This window comes from Callithrix jacchus, chromosome 3 (genome assembly GCF_049354715.1).
Source record: "Callithrix jacchus isolate 240 chromosome 3, calJac240_pri, whole genome shotgun sequence".
Lineage (NCBI taxonomy): Eukaryota > Metazoa > Chordata > Mammalia > Primates > Cebidae > Callithrix > Callithrix jacchus.
The window spans coordinates 160,056,191-160,067,923 of NC_133504.1; positions in this window are offsets into that span (position 1 = coordinate 160,056,191).

The following is an 11,733-nucleotide window of genomic DNA, read 5'->3' on the forward strand; positions in this document are numbered from 1 at the left end:
AGTTGAGTTAGTGGCCTGCTAGCCATTCTTCTCAGGGGCTACAACTTGGTTAACTTGTCTCATGATTTTATGACCTTCCAGAACCTCCTCCCTCAAGAATAAATCAAGCTGTCATTTTTTACCATCTTAGCTCTGTCAGAATGACCATTATTAAACAGTCAATTTCTAATAACAGATATTGTTGCAGTGAAAAAGGAATTCTTATACACTGTTGATGGTGATTAAATTAATATAATTTCTATGAAAAACAGTATGGAAATTTCTCAAATAACTAAAAGTAGACCAACTATTTGATCCAGCATCCCACTGTTGGGTATCTACCAAGAGAAAATAAGTCATTATATCAGAAGGACACTAACATTTGTATGCTTATTACAGCATAATTCATAATTGCAACAATAAGGAATCAATCTAACTGCCCTTCAGTCAATGAGTGAATAAAGAGAATGTAATACACACACACACTCACACACACATACACACAGAGACACACATACACCATGGAATACTACTCATTCGTTAAAAAAGAAGGAACATCTTTAATGGAACTGGAGGCCATTATTCTAAGTGAAGTGACTCAGGAACAGAAAACCAAATACAGTGTGTACTTATTAGTAGGAGCTACTCTATGGGTATGCAGAGGAATAACAAATGATATAATGAACATTGGAGACTCAGAATGGGGAGGGTGGGAGAGGAGTCGGGAATGAAATATTACCAGTTGGGTACAATGTACACTAAAAACCCAGAATTGCCACTGTGTAATTTATCAATTAATCACTGTAACCAGAAACCACCTGTACCACTAAAACTATCAGAATTAAAATAAAGGCTCTTATCTCTGCTAGGGGTCTAGAGATTCATCATGGCAGAAGATGTGTATGTGGAATTTTGTGTTTTTGTTGTGCTTTTGTCATATGGCTTATGATTCTACAGCCCTACTTAAAACTGCTATGTACTTTCATCTTTTACATTTTGCAAGCTTTTTACTTCAGTATTACTCTCTCAGGGACTTATTTATGCTTTATTTAAGTGTTAATATTGCTTTTATTGTGACTATTTTTGTTACAGTCATGAATCTAGATCCACAGTTTTCTGGTTTCTCTTTAGATAATCTAAATTCAGAAGTTTTTAAAATAAAAAACAATTAAAAGAGGAAAGAAAAGATGTAGGAAATTTCTATCTCTTCTCTTTATCTCAAATAGTTTAAAAGGTCTAGTCCACACTGCTCCCTCTAACACAGTTCATTTGCCTGCTGCCTACCCAAATCTCTGATTCTCCAAAGCCAAGATTCTACTCCAATTTTTTGAACCCTAGCCAAGGGCTCTTTTCTTCTCCCTTAGGTATCTCATATGTTGAGGATCTACCTCACTTTACTAAATCTTTTCCTTTCTTCTTAGTTTTTCTGATCTTATCTCTTTCTGTTCAATTTTAGATTCTGTGCTCCAAAATTAAAGCGATTTGTCTGATGTTCTTCTGTAAAAAAAGTGGGACACTGTGGGGACAAATTTCTTGAGCAAAACAATACTGTGGTTTTCTTGTTCATATCCAGAAAAGAGAAGTATAGGCTAGTAATAACCTACTGATAGAGATATTATTTTATTTTTCCCTTTCCTATCTTAGAAAATGTACTGAAGTATTTCAGATTAATATTTGCATTTGTGGGTAAACCATACTTAACCTAATAGACAATGTAACTCTAAGGATTCAGGTTTTCAGGTTTTTGTTTTTGTTTTGTTTTGTTTTGAGATGGAGTCTCATTGTGTCACCCAGGCCATAGTGCAGTATGATCTTGGCTCACTGCAACCTCCACTTCTAGATTCAAGCAATTCTCTTGCCTCAGCCTCATGAATACAGGAGCTGAGAATACAGGCATGCACCACTACATCCAGCTAATTTTTGTATTTTTAGTAAAGACGAGGTTCATCATGTTGGTCAGGCTGGTCTTGAACTCTTGACCTTGTGATCCACCCACTTTGGCCTTCCAAAGTACTGAGATTACAGGCATGAAACACCGTGCCTGGCAAGGATTCAGGTTTTGAATCAATGTCTCTGTGATACTTTTTCAACATGACAGAGCTCTTGGTAATACTTCACATACAGTGAAACGGCAAGTGTGTATTTTCTTCTCAATTATGTTGATGTCATGTACCGCTCAGAAGCATGAGTATAAGTATCATGACTTTTAGTATATTTATAGAGAGCATGTTACCAGAATGGACCAGAGAGAAATTGACTTGGTTTGCAGCCACATTCAAGTAACCACATTTCACAAAAACTTCCCCAAAAGTCTTACACTACCTGAGACTTTCCTAACTGGAACTTGGTCTTAGTTGTGATGTTCCAGTTTGAACATCACAAATAAATGAGGACAAATGAAAGTGGTGACTTACAGGACAAATGAAAGTGGTGACTTACAGGTCATAGGCAGATTGGAAGACTTTCTGACTGGCAATTGTTTCAAAGAGTTGTTATTATTTAAAGACCTGGAATTAATAGAAAGGAGTGTTTTGTTTAAGATAAGTGTCTGTGGAGATAACAATTCTTATTTTGCAGATGAGGTATCATAGGTGACCACCCATAAAGGCAATCAATGGCAAATGTTTTTTATACAGATATTTAAAAGGTGCTAGACCCTCAGCTAATCTCTTCAGGATCAGAAAAAGGCCTGGAAAGAAAACCGGATTCCCTGCAGAATGTAAATGTCCCCAACAAGAAACAGTTTGTCAGGGCCATTTAAAAATATGTCACAAAATACATTTTGGAGTAAAATATTTTAGGGCCTGCTATCTAGGTTTCTTTGAAATCCTCTTGGCTAAAAGAGGGTGTTCACTTGGTCAGTTCGGGGGGTTAGAATTTCATTTTTGGTTTATAAATACGTTGATTTCCATATGTATTTGTGTATAAACATATCTGCATACATTCACATATATGTATTCGCATGTTATATGTACATATAGGTATTATATGTATATGTATAATGTGTGAGTTAGTGCATTAGCTGTCTATGCAAATTACACACAGGATGGCAGAATATTGTGTGTAAAACAAGTAAGCCTGCTGGGTTTAATCATCACAAACAAGAAGTCTCTTTCAATCTGCTACTAACAGCATTTTCGTATCTTTTATTAGTGAATGCATAAAGACTTCTTTGAATTTTTAAGATCCATTGCTGCTGCTTTTCTTATAAGTGTTGGTACAGCAATATTCTGACTGACCTAAATTCTCTGTATTATTTTAATATTGTGCAGTTCCCATTTTTACTACTGAAGGAATGGACCAGGGCAAGGGAGTTGTAAGATTAGTAATTGCTATTTCTTCCTAGAAGTGCAATCAAATATATGCTTTTCCAAAGCATCCCATTCTGGGAAACACCTCTAGGTTGGATCAAATAAATCTACTAGCTTGCTTTCCTCCTGCATTAAACAATGTAGTCCACTATTTGCTATAGTACTGGGACGCTCTAATCATCTCCCTTCACGGGAGGCTGCAGCTTTTCTCAGGACTGATGGCCCTTCAAAAAGTATGTTATTTGTGTATGTGACCAGAGTAAAAAGAGGCAGACTTTCAGGGGTTTTTTTATACAAATAATTCATCTGTGTAAAATGTATCAGCCAAAATTTTCATTTCTGAACTCCAATCTCACTTTTTTCATGGCTTAAAGTTACTGCTTAATAGATTTATTATTTTATTTCTGGTGTACTGATGGTTCTAGGAGTAATGACTGGTGGATACTTATGTGTGTGAGTATATGTGTGAAATGAAAGTTATTATTCAGTGTTTTCAGCATTATCCACAGATCAAAAGCAAGTGTGTTTGCAGTAGCGATTGTCATTTCTACCGTCTGGGTATCTTTGTATTACAGCCTCTTCGGTTTGAGTTGTATTCATTTTTTTATTTAAAAGGCGCCTTTGTTGTATCATTTGGCCATATATATAGCATTTTTTAGTTTGTAAATATTATAAAACTATTTCACACACACACAGTTGCATCATCATGGTCCCTGGCCTACAGTTCTCCAAGTTTTACTCAGTAGTGAGTCTCTTAAGGAGTAACTAGATAGTTGTCAGTTGTCTTAGGAGTAACTAGATAGTTTATATATAAGTGCACTTAAATATATGAAAAGCTTTCATATGAATAGGTTTGGTTTTAGTAGCCAGAAAATCCCAGGTATATTTCCACTGCAATATATTTATTAAACCTTGAGAAAGTTACTTACATCAGCTTGCCATGTGTAACATGAGCATAATAATGAGTGACTATCTTTCAGTTTCAGTTATAATATCATAAAGAGAAAATATACAACAGAAAGTTACAAATCAAAAGTGTAAGGCCTCTAGCAAGAAGCTAGAAGATACAAGAGAAAGACTACAATTACAGTGAGAAGTCCTCTTGACTGTGTTGGGAGACAGTTGTTTTTCTGCACCTCTTTTGAGCTAAGACACTGATTCCATTTGTACCAGAGAAACTTTTCACAAATATATATAGAGAGAATGCCTACTCTGTAGCAAATAACAGATTTGTTTACTGTCCAGTATAATAATGATAGTATCGCCCTCAGGAAAAAATTATGCAGGCTTACTGTTCATTACAAAATATTTGACTTACCTAAACTTGGGTATCCTTCACTGTAACACAAGCCTTACATAAGCGGATGTCACATGGCTCTCATTGTGTCACCCTATAGATATTAGAGCTTGATGAACAAACATAAATGTTGATACTCTTGGCTACTTCCGCTTTTGTAAGAAACTAATCTTTGTCTCTGAGCCCAGAATCTCAAAACTTCTGCCAACGTCTATGAAACTGTAGCAGGCCTACTAAATAGCACGTAAGCAGGTTAAATCCCCAAACTTAAAGATTTTGGCAGAGTGTGACAAAAAGTCTAAGTTCAACATTAGTGTTTATGATCATTAGTGTTTATGAATTAGAACAAATCACTTAAACTAATCAGGTATTAAGTTTTTCACATTGTGGATAAGGAATTGACTTAATGCTTTCTAAATTATATCAAGATTTAGAAACTGTGATATAAGAAATAAAATCCTTGACAAATGAGTGAAGACATAAAAAGAGATAGAGTTAGACTTATTGAACTTTCTTTTTAATGGAATAGTTGAAATATCATTTAGTAGATATGTGATCCAGGGAAGTAAATTAATTAAATATTTAGATAAATTTTTAAATGTCATATTGTCATCATTAGAACTAAAGGTTTATGATTTAATATTTTATTAGTTTATCATAAAAACAAGTCTGAGACTCAATTCTGTCAATCCTGCTAGCATTTATTTACAGAGTGCCATATAGGAGGCACAAAAATTGTACCCTGTATTTGATCAATTCCAAAATCTCTTTCATTTTGTATTATAATGGCATTTAATTAATTAATTAATTTTTTTTTTTTTTTTGAGATGGAGTTTCGCTCTTGTTGCCCAGGCTGGAGTGCAATGGCACGATCTCGGCTCACCACAACCTCAACCTCCTGGGTTCAGGCAATTCTCCTGCCTCATCCTCCTGAGTAGCTGGGATTACAGGCACGTGCCACCATGTCCAGCTAATTTTTTGTATTTTTAGTAGAGACGGGGTTTCACCATGTTGACCAGGATGGTCTCGATCTCTTGACCTAGTGATCCACCTGCCTTGGCCTCCCAAAGTTTTGGGATTACAGGCTTAAGCCACTGCGCCCGGCCTACAATGGTATTTTAAATGAAAAGTGCATTAAAATAAATTGTCAAAATATTGTATTAGCAGTATTCAGCTCAAACTATGGTCATGTTCAGGAATGAAGATTACTCCGAGTAAAAGACAAAACAAAAGCAGGAAACAGAAACAAAAACTGATGAACCAATAAAAATATATGGCAAAAATGGTATATTAAACTATGAACAATAAAATAAATATACATTATTTGAGCGCTATAGTTGTTTGACAGAGATAATATTTGATAAGTGCATTTATATTTAAATAATTGTTAAAAACTTAAAATATTTGATGTTTATCAAATATTATTACCTCTGTCAAGGGGTTTATATTTTAAAATTCTTGAAATATAAAGCTAAAAGAGATTAAATGTAAAAGGCTGATTAAAATAAACAGCAGAAGAACACATATTCTTTTCAAATGCACACAGAAATTTTGCCAAGGTAGGCCATATTTTGACTGTTATTATAGGTCTCAATAAAATTAAAAGCTTCAAATAATATAAACTTGTGGGTAGCACCTCCCATAGGCACCAAGGAAGGAGAACTATCCAGACCCCAGGCACAATTAGTGCTTGAAGAATATCTTAGTTTATAGTGTTATTACTAAGCTATTTCCTTAATATAATCCTTTATATACACTCATATATTATTTTATAGAATTAGTGCCTGAAGTATAACTTACTGCTTACATGTATCTAGCTTGTATAATCATACTTAATACTTATGTCTAACATACTTAGTTCTATATAATCTTTCCATATAATTATATAGATATTGTAGTCAGAGCTGTACTGACACATTAAGTGCTGATTTATACAACCCTTCCATATAACCATATAGTAGTTTGTAGTAGGAGGCATGCCTAGGGCAGTCACAAAGCAGAAGCAGTACATGGGAAAACAGCCAGACCAGGACAAAAACCAAAGACTCAGGCACTGGTTTCCCTGCCTGAAAGGGCATACACTGTATGGCAGGCTTGGAGCAGGAGCCTCTCCTTCTGATAAAGGAGTTGTAGTGCACTGCATCTAGATACTGTGGAAAGTAGGTCTCAGGACTGAGATCCTGGAAATAACTGAGGGAGAAGAACCCCTCTGGTATGACCAGTCATGGCAGCTGTACACCATGTCAGTCTTTTCTTGCTTCTGTGCTAGCTCAAGTCATCCTCCCATAAATATCTGAATAGAAGAGCACAAGTCTGTCAGCTTCCACTGCATTGTGTTACAGTATCCTTCCATTAGAAATCCTCTGAAGTCTCCAGTCCCCAGAGAAGAAGTGTTGTACATGACACCTGTTGCACACAGCCCACCTTTTTGCCTCGGTGACCTAATGGGGTGGACCCCTTTTCTGTAGTAGTACTGCACATGGCAAGGCCCCCCACTGTGCATGACCCACCTTTCTGTCCAGGTGACATAAGGGGGTGGCCCCCTCACTTGTGACTCACATGATTATGTATGCCCTATCACTAAGCCTATAGATAATGACATCACTTACAACCCTTCCCCTGCCTGTACCTAATAAATACAGATGCTTCTGCACATTCGGGGTCTTGCCTATCTCTGCTCATAGGTGGCGTGGCCCCCTAGTCCAAATGCTCTTCTTCGGTTCTTCAGCCTCTTTACTTCTTGGATCCTGTACTTCAGCACAGCATAAGGGACAGCCCACAATCCTGTGGGGCCCAGCGGCCCTACATAAAGCATATCATCTGATCACAGTATATTAATTTTCTGCCAACTGATTTGTAGATGCAATGTAATCCAGCAGAAATCCCAAAAGCCTGTATAGATACTGAAAACTAAATTGATTCTAAAATATTTATAAAAGTACATAGGAGCTAGAGTAGCCAAAAGAAACTTAAAAGAGGAGATTAAAGATAGAAAACCTATGATCCTTGATTTCAAGACTTATTAAGCTATGACAATAAGGAAAATTTGGTAAAGTAAAGATAGTAAAAATGATTAATGGAGTAAAATAAAGAGTCCAGGTATACACTCACAAGGATATGATAAACTGATTTCGAAAAAATATATTAAAACGATTCAATGGAAAATAAACACCTTCTTCAAAAGTGATGCTAGAACATCTGAATAGTTCAGATTGAAAAAAATGAACTTCAACTCTTATCTCACATTGCATAAAATATTAACTCAAAATGTATATCTAAATATAACAGCTAAAATAATCAAACTCAAAACAGCAAGCTTCTAAAAGAAAACCTAAAAGTATTCTCAAGGAGAAAATCTTATTGACTGTAGTTTGACAAAGATTTCTTAGATACCAAATGCACAAACTCTTGAAGTAATAGGAATAAAATGGATTTTCTGCAGTATGAACATTTATTTTCTTAATAACACTGTTAAATAAATATAATGCGAAGTGCAGATTTGAAGAAACCATGTGAAAAACAAATACCTGACCAATATTTTGCCTTTAGAAAACACTCCTCTTACAATGTGATAAGTCCAATAGACTAATTTAAAATGAGCACTTAATTTCAACAAAAACTTTGTCAAAAAATCTAAAGAGTCAGCAAACTATCAGGAAAAGGTGTTTAACATTATGCCTTATAAGAAAATATAAATTAAAGCCACAATGGGTTTTCACTTCATGCTCAATTTATAAAATTAAGAAGAAAGCTTATCAAGTGTTAATAAAAATGTGGAACAACTGAAAATCTCAAACACATATAGTAGGAATACAAGTGGTACAACCACTTTGAATAACTCTTTGGCAGTTTCTTAAAAAGTTAAACATACACCTGTCATATGAACTACCCATTTCACTAATAGATGTTTACCCAAGAGAAATAAAACATCCATATAATGACTTTTACATGAATGTTTATAGCAGCCTAACTTGTAATAGCCTCAAAATGAAAAAAAAATCACAATATCTATCAATAGGTGAAGAAATACAAATTATTGGTATATGAATACAACAGGACACTACTGAGCAATAAGAAATGTCATGTATATCATTTGTGGATAAGTCTCGAAATAATGATATGGTGTAAAAATAATGCCATATTTGTGCTTATGTTTTTTATGTCATATAAAAACAATGGTATGTCATATCAAAATAATGATATGGCATAAAAAAGAATAAAAAATACAGATGACATAACTTTATTTTTATAAAATTGTAGTAAATTCAAACTTGTTTACAGTCACAAAAAATAGGACAATTATTACCTTAGGATTAGCAGGTGTGGGAGGGATTGGAAGTCACTTGAAAAGGCTGGAGGAAGTAATTACAAAATAGTACCAGGACACTTTTGCAGTGCTACATATGCTCATTGTATACATAATTATACACTCTTTGTGCAGTTCTTATATGCCAATTACACCTTAATAAAGCTGGATACAAAGGGGAAGAAAGAATATTCTATATATGATATCTTATGAGAATCAAGTATATCTTATTCAGAAGATAATTGACTACAGGGCTATGTAGATTATTCTACCCTGCTCATATAAGGGGAAAGTATGTCCAAAATTAGTTATGTAAATTAACATTTTCTAGTATTGTCCAGACATCAAGACAGCTGAAAAAAATTTAAAAATTTTAGGACCATCTCTTAGGTATAGACCTCAGATTAGAAGTTTTTAATAGGTAGCTGACTAGCTGCTGGACAAGTATTTCTCTTAAAAAAATAATCACCCCTAAATTATAGCATTGGAGATTAAAATTTGTGTGGATGCTCTCTCATTTCTATTATTGCCTAGGTATTCTAAACTAAATTATAAAACAAGGTCACTCATAACATAATTTTAATTTACCTTAGTCTTGTTTTCTTCTGCTCAATAAAAAGTAATAATATTTAAACCACTGTGCAGATCAAAAGATAATTTATTGAAAGCATAAGTTCATAGGAAGTATTCAATACTTATTATTATTTCATAGAGTCTAAACTGCTATACTATAGCAAAGAAAATCAGCTCATGAAATGTTATCTTTCTGCAATTCCCAGTTCTGGCAGTTTCCACTGTTGTCCAGGGATTACTTCTATGGCCTCAATGAGGGCAATTTATAATGAGGAAGGTATGAAAGTTTTTTTTTCTCATTCTCTTTTTTTTCTGATATAGAAGAGAATGCTACCTCTATTATGCTCAAAAGAAACCAATCATTTATTTTTATAGTACAGTGGTTTCAACTTGACCAAATATTAGAATCAAATGGGGAATTTTTAGAATGCCTGTAACTGGGCTCCATCTCAAAACTTAGCATTTCTGAGGGTGTGGCCCCTGCATCAATATTTTGAAGAGCATTCTGAGAACATTTAATGTTGAATGATGGTTAAGAATGACCAGGTAATAATTTTTGTTAAGAGCTAGATGCCTACTATAGAGAGGAACACACACACACACGCACACACACACGATGTGAATAAAGTCAGATAAAATGTTAGACTAGATTTTTGTGACTTCTAGAATCATTATTTTTCCCTGCTAATAAGCTGGCATTTTCCTGACATGTTCTGCTTATTGACTCTCTGTAATTTGTCTACATGTTCTAAAGAGTTAACTACAGGAATAATAGATTACATAGTTTTTGACAGTGTACCTTAAACTATTTATTAAATCTATTAAACCATACTCACTGTGAGTACATCAAGCCCCAAACTAAAATTAAATCAAAAGGAGTCAATCCTGGGGACTGGTAACAGATGCTAGCCATTCTACTTAATTGTCTAACAGCACATGTAGAGAGAGACAATCTCCAAGGCAATCGAGACATAAAACTACATAAAGATTTGATTTTATGTTTGCTATGACTTGAATGCTTGTTCCCTCAAAATCTGTATGTTAAAATTCTAATCCCAAAGAAATGGTATAATAAGGAAGGCCTTGGAGATATGATTAGGTGATGAGGTTTGAGCCCCTCTTGAATAGGATTAGTGCCCTTATAAAAGAAGCCCCAAGGAGCTACCACATCATATATATAAATCAGAAAAGGGGCCCTCCCTCACCAGACACTGAATCTGCCAGCTCCTTGATCTTGGACTTCCTAGTGTCTAGAACTGTTAGAAACAAATTTCTATGTTTTACAAACTACCCAATTTATGGTATTTTGTTATAGGAGGCAAAATGGACTAAGACAATGTTAATTGGGGTCAACATCTTGAATTGCACAGTGAAGAAGAAAAAAACTAAAAAAAAAAAAAAAAATAGAAAGTTGTTCCAAAGGATTGGTAAGTCTAGGTTAATGTAAGATGTGATGGTAATAATTTGTAGAAATTACTTTTGGTAATTTCTTAAATTTAAAGGCCAGATCAGCAGGACATGTTGGCTCAGGCCTATAGTTCAAGCATTTTTGGAGGCCAAGGTGGGCAGATTGCTTGTACCCAAAAGTTTAAGCACCATGGTGAAATCCCATCTCTGTAAAAAATGCAAAAATTGTTTGAGGGTAGTGGCCTTTGCCTGTAGTCTCAGCTGCATGGGAGGCTGAGGTGGGAGAATCGTTTGAGCCTAGGAGGTCAAGGCAGCAGTGAGAAGCACTGTGATTATTCTTTATAAAGGAGTAAAAGCAAGAAAATTGCTAAATTTTAAAATTTCCTTTGTTCAATTAACAGCCAACACATAAGAAAAAGATAAGGTCCTGTAGAAACAATGTAGAATTGCAAAGAGAAGATTATATTGTGATGTTGAATACTTCATTGTGAGAAGAAGTATGTTTTACTCTTCTAAATCCAACCTCACAGACGTCATCTTCATGAGAGATTATCCCCATAATTTCAGTAATAAATTTGTCTATAATATTTTCTACTTTGTCATTGTGGGAATAGTCTGATGTATATCTTATTCTTTTAACGCCATAGTGAGAAACCTATTTTATTTATTTATTTTTGGGGGTCACAAACCCCTCAAAAACTTAGTTTCTTAAAGTTGACAATCGTTTATTGTGCTTGAATATAAAAGTTAATTTGAGTTAAGCTCAGTCAAGTGATTTTTCTGATGGTCTCATCTCTTTATATGCGGTCAGCTTCTGATCAGCTTGGTAGATCTCTTACAAGAGGTTAGATGACAGCTGG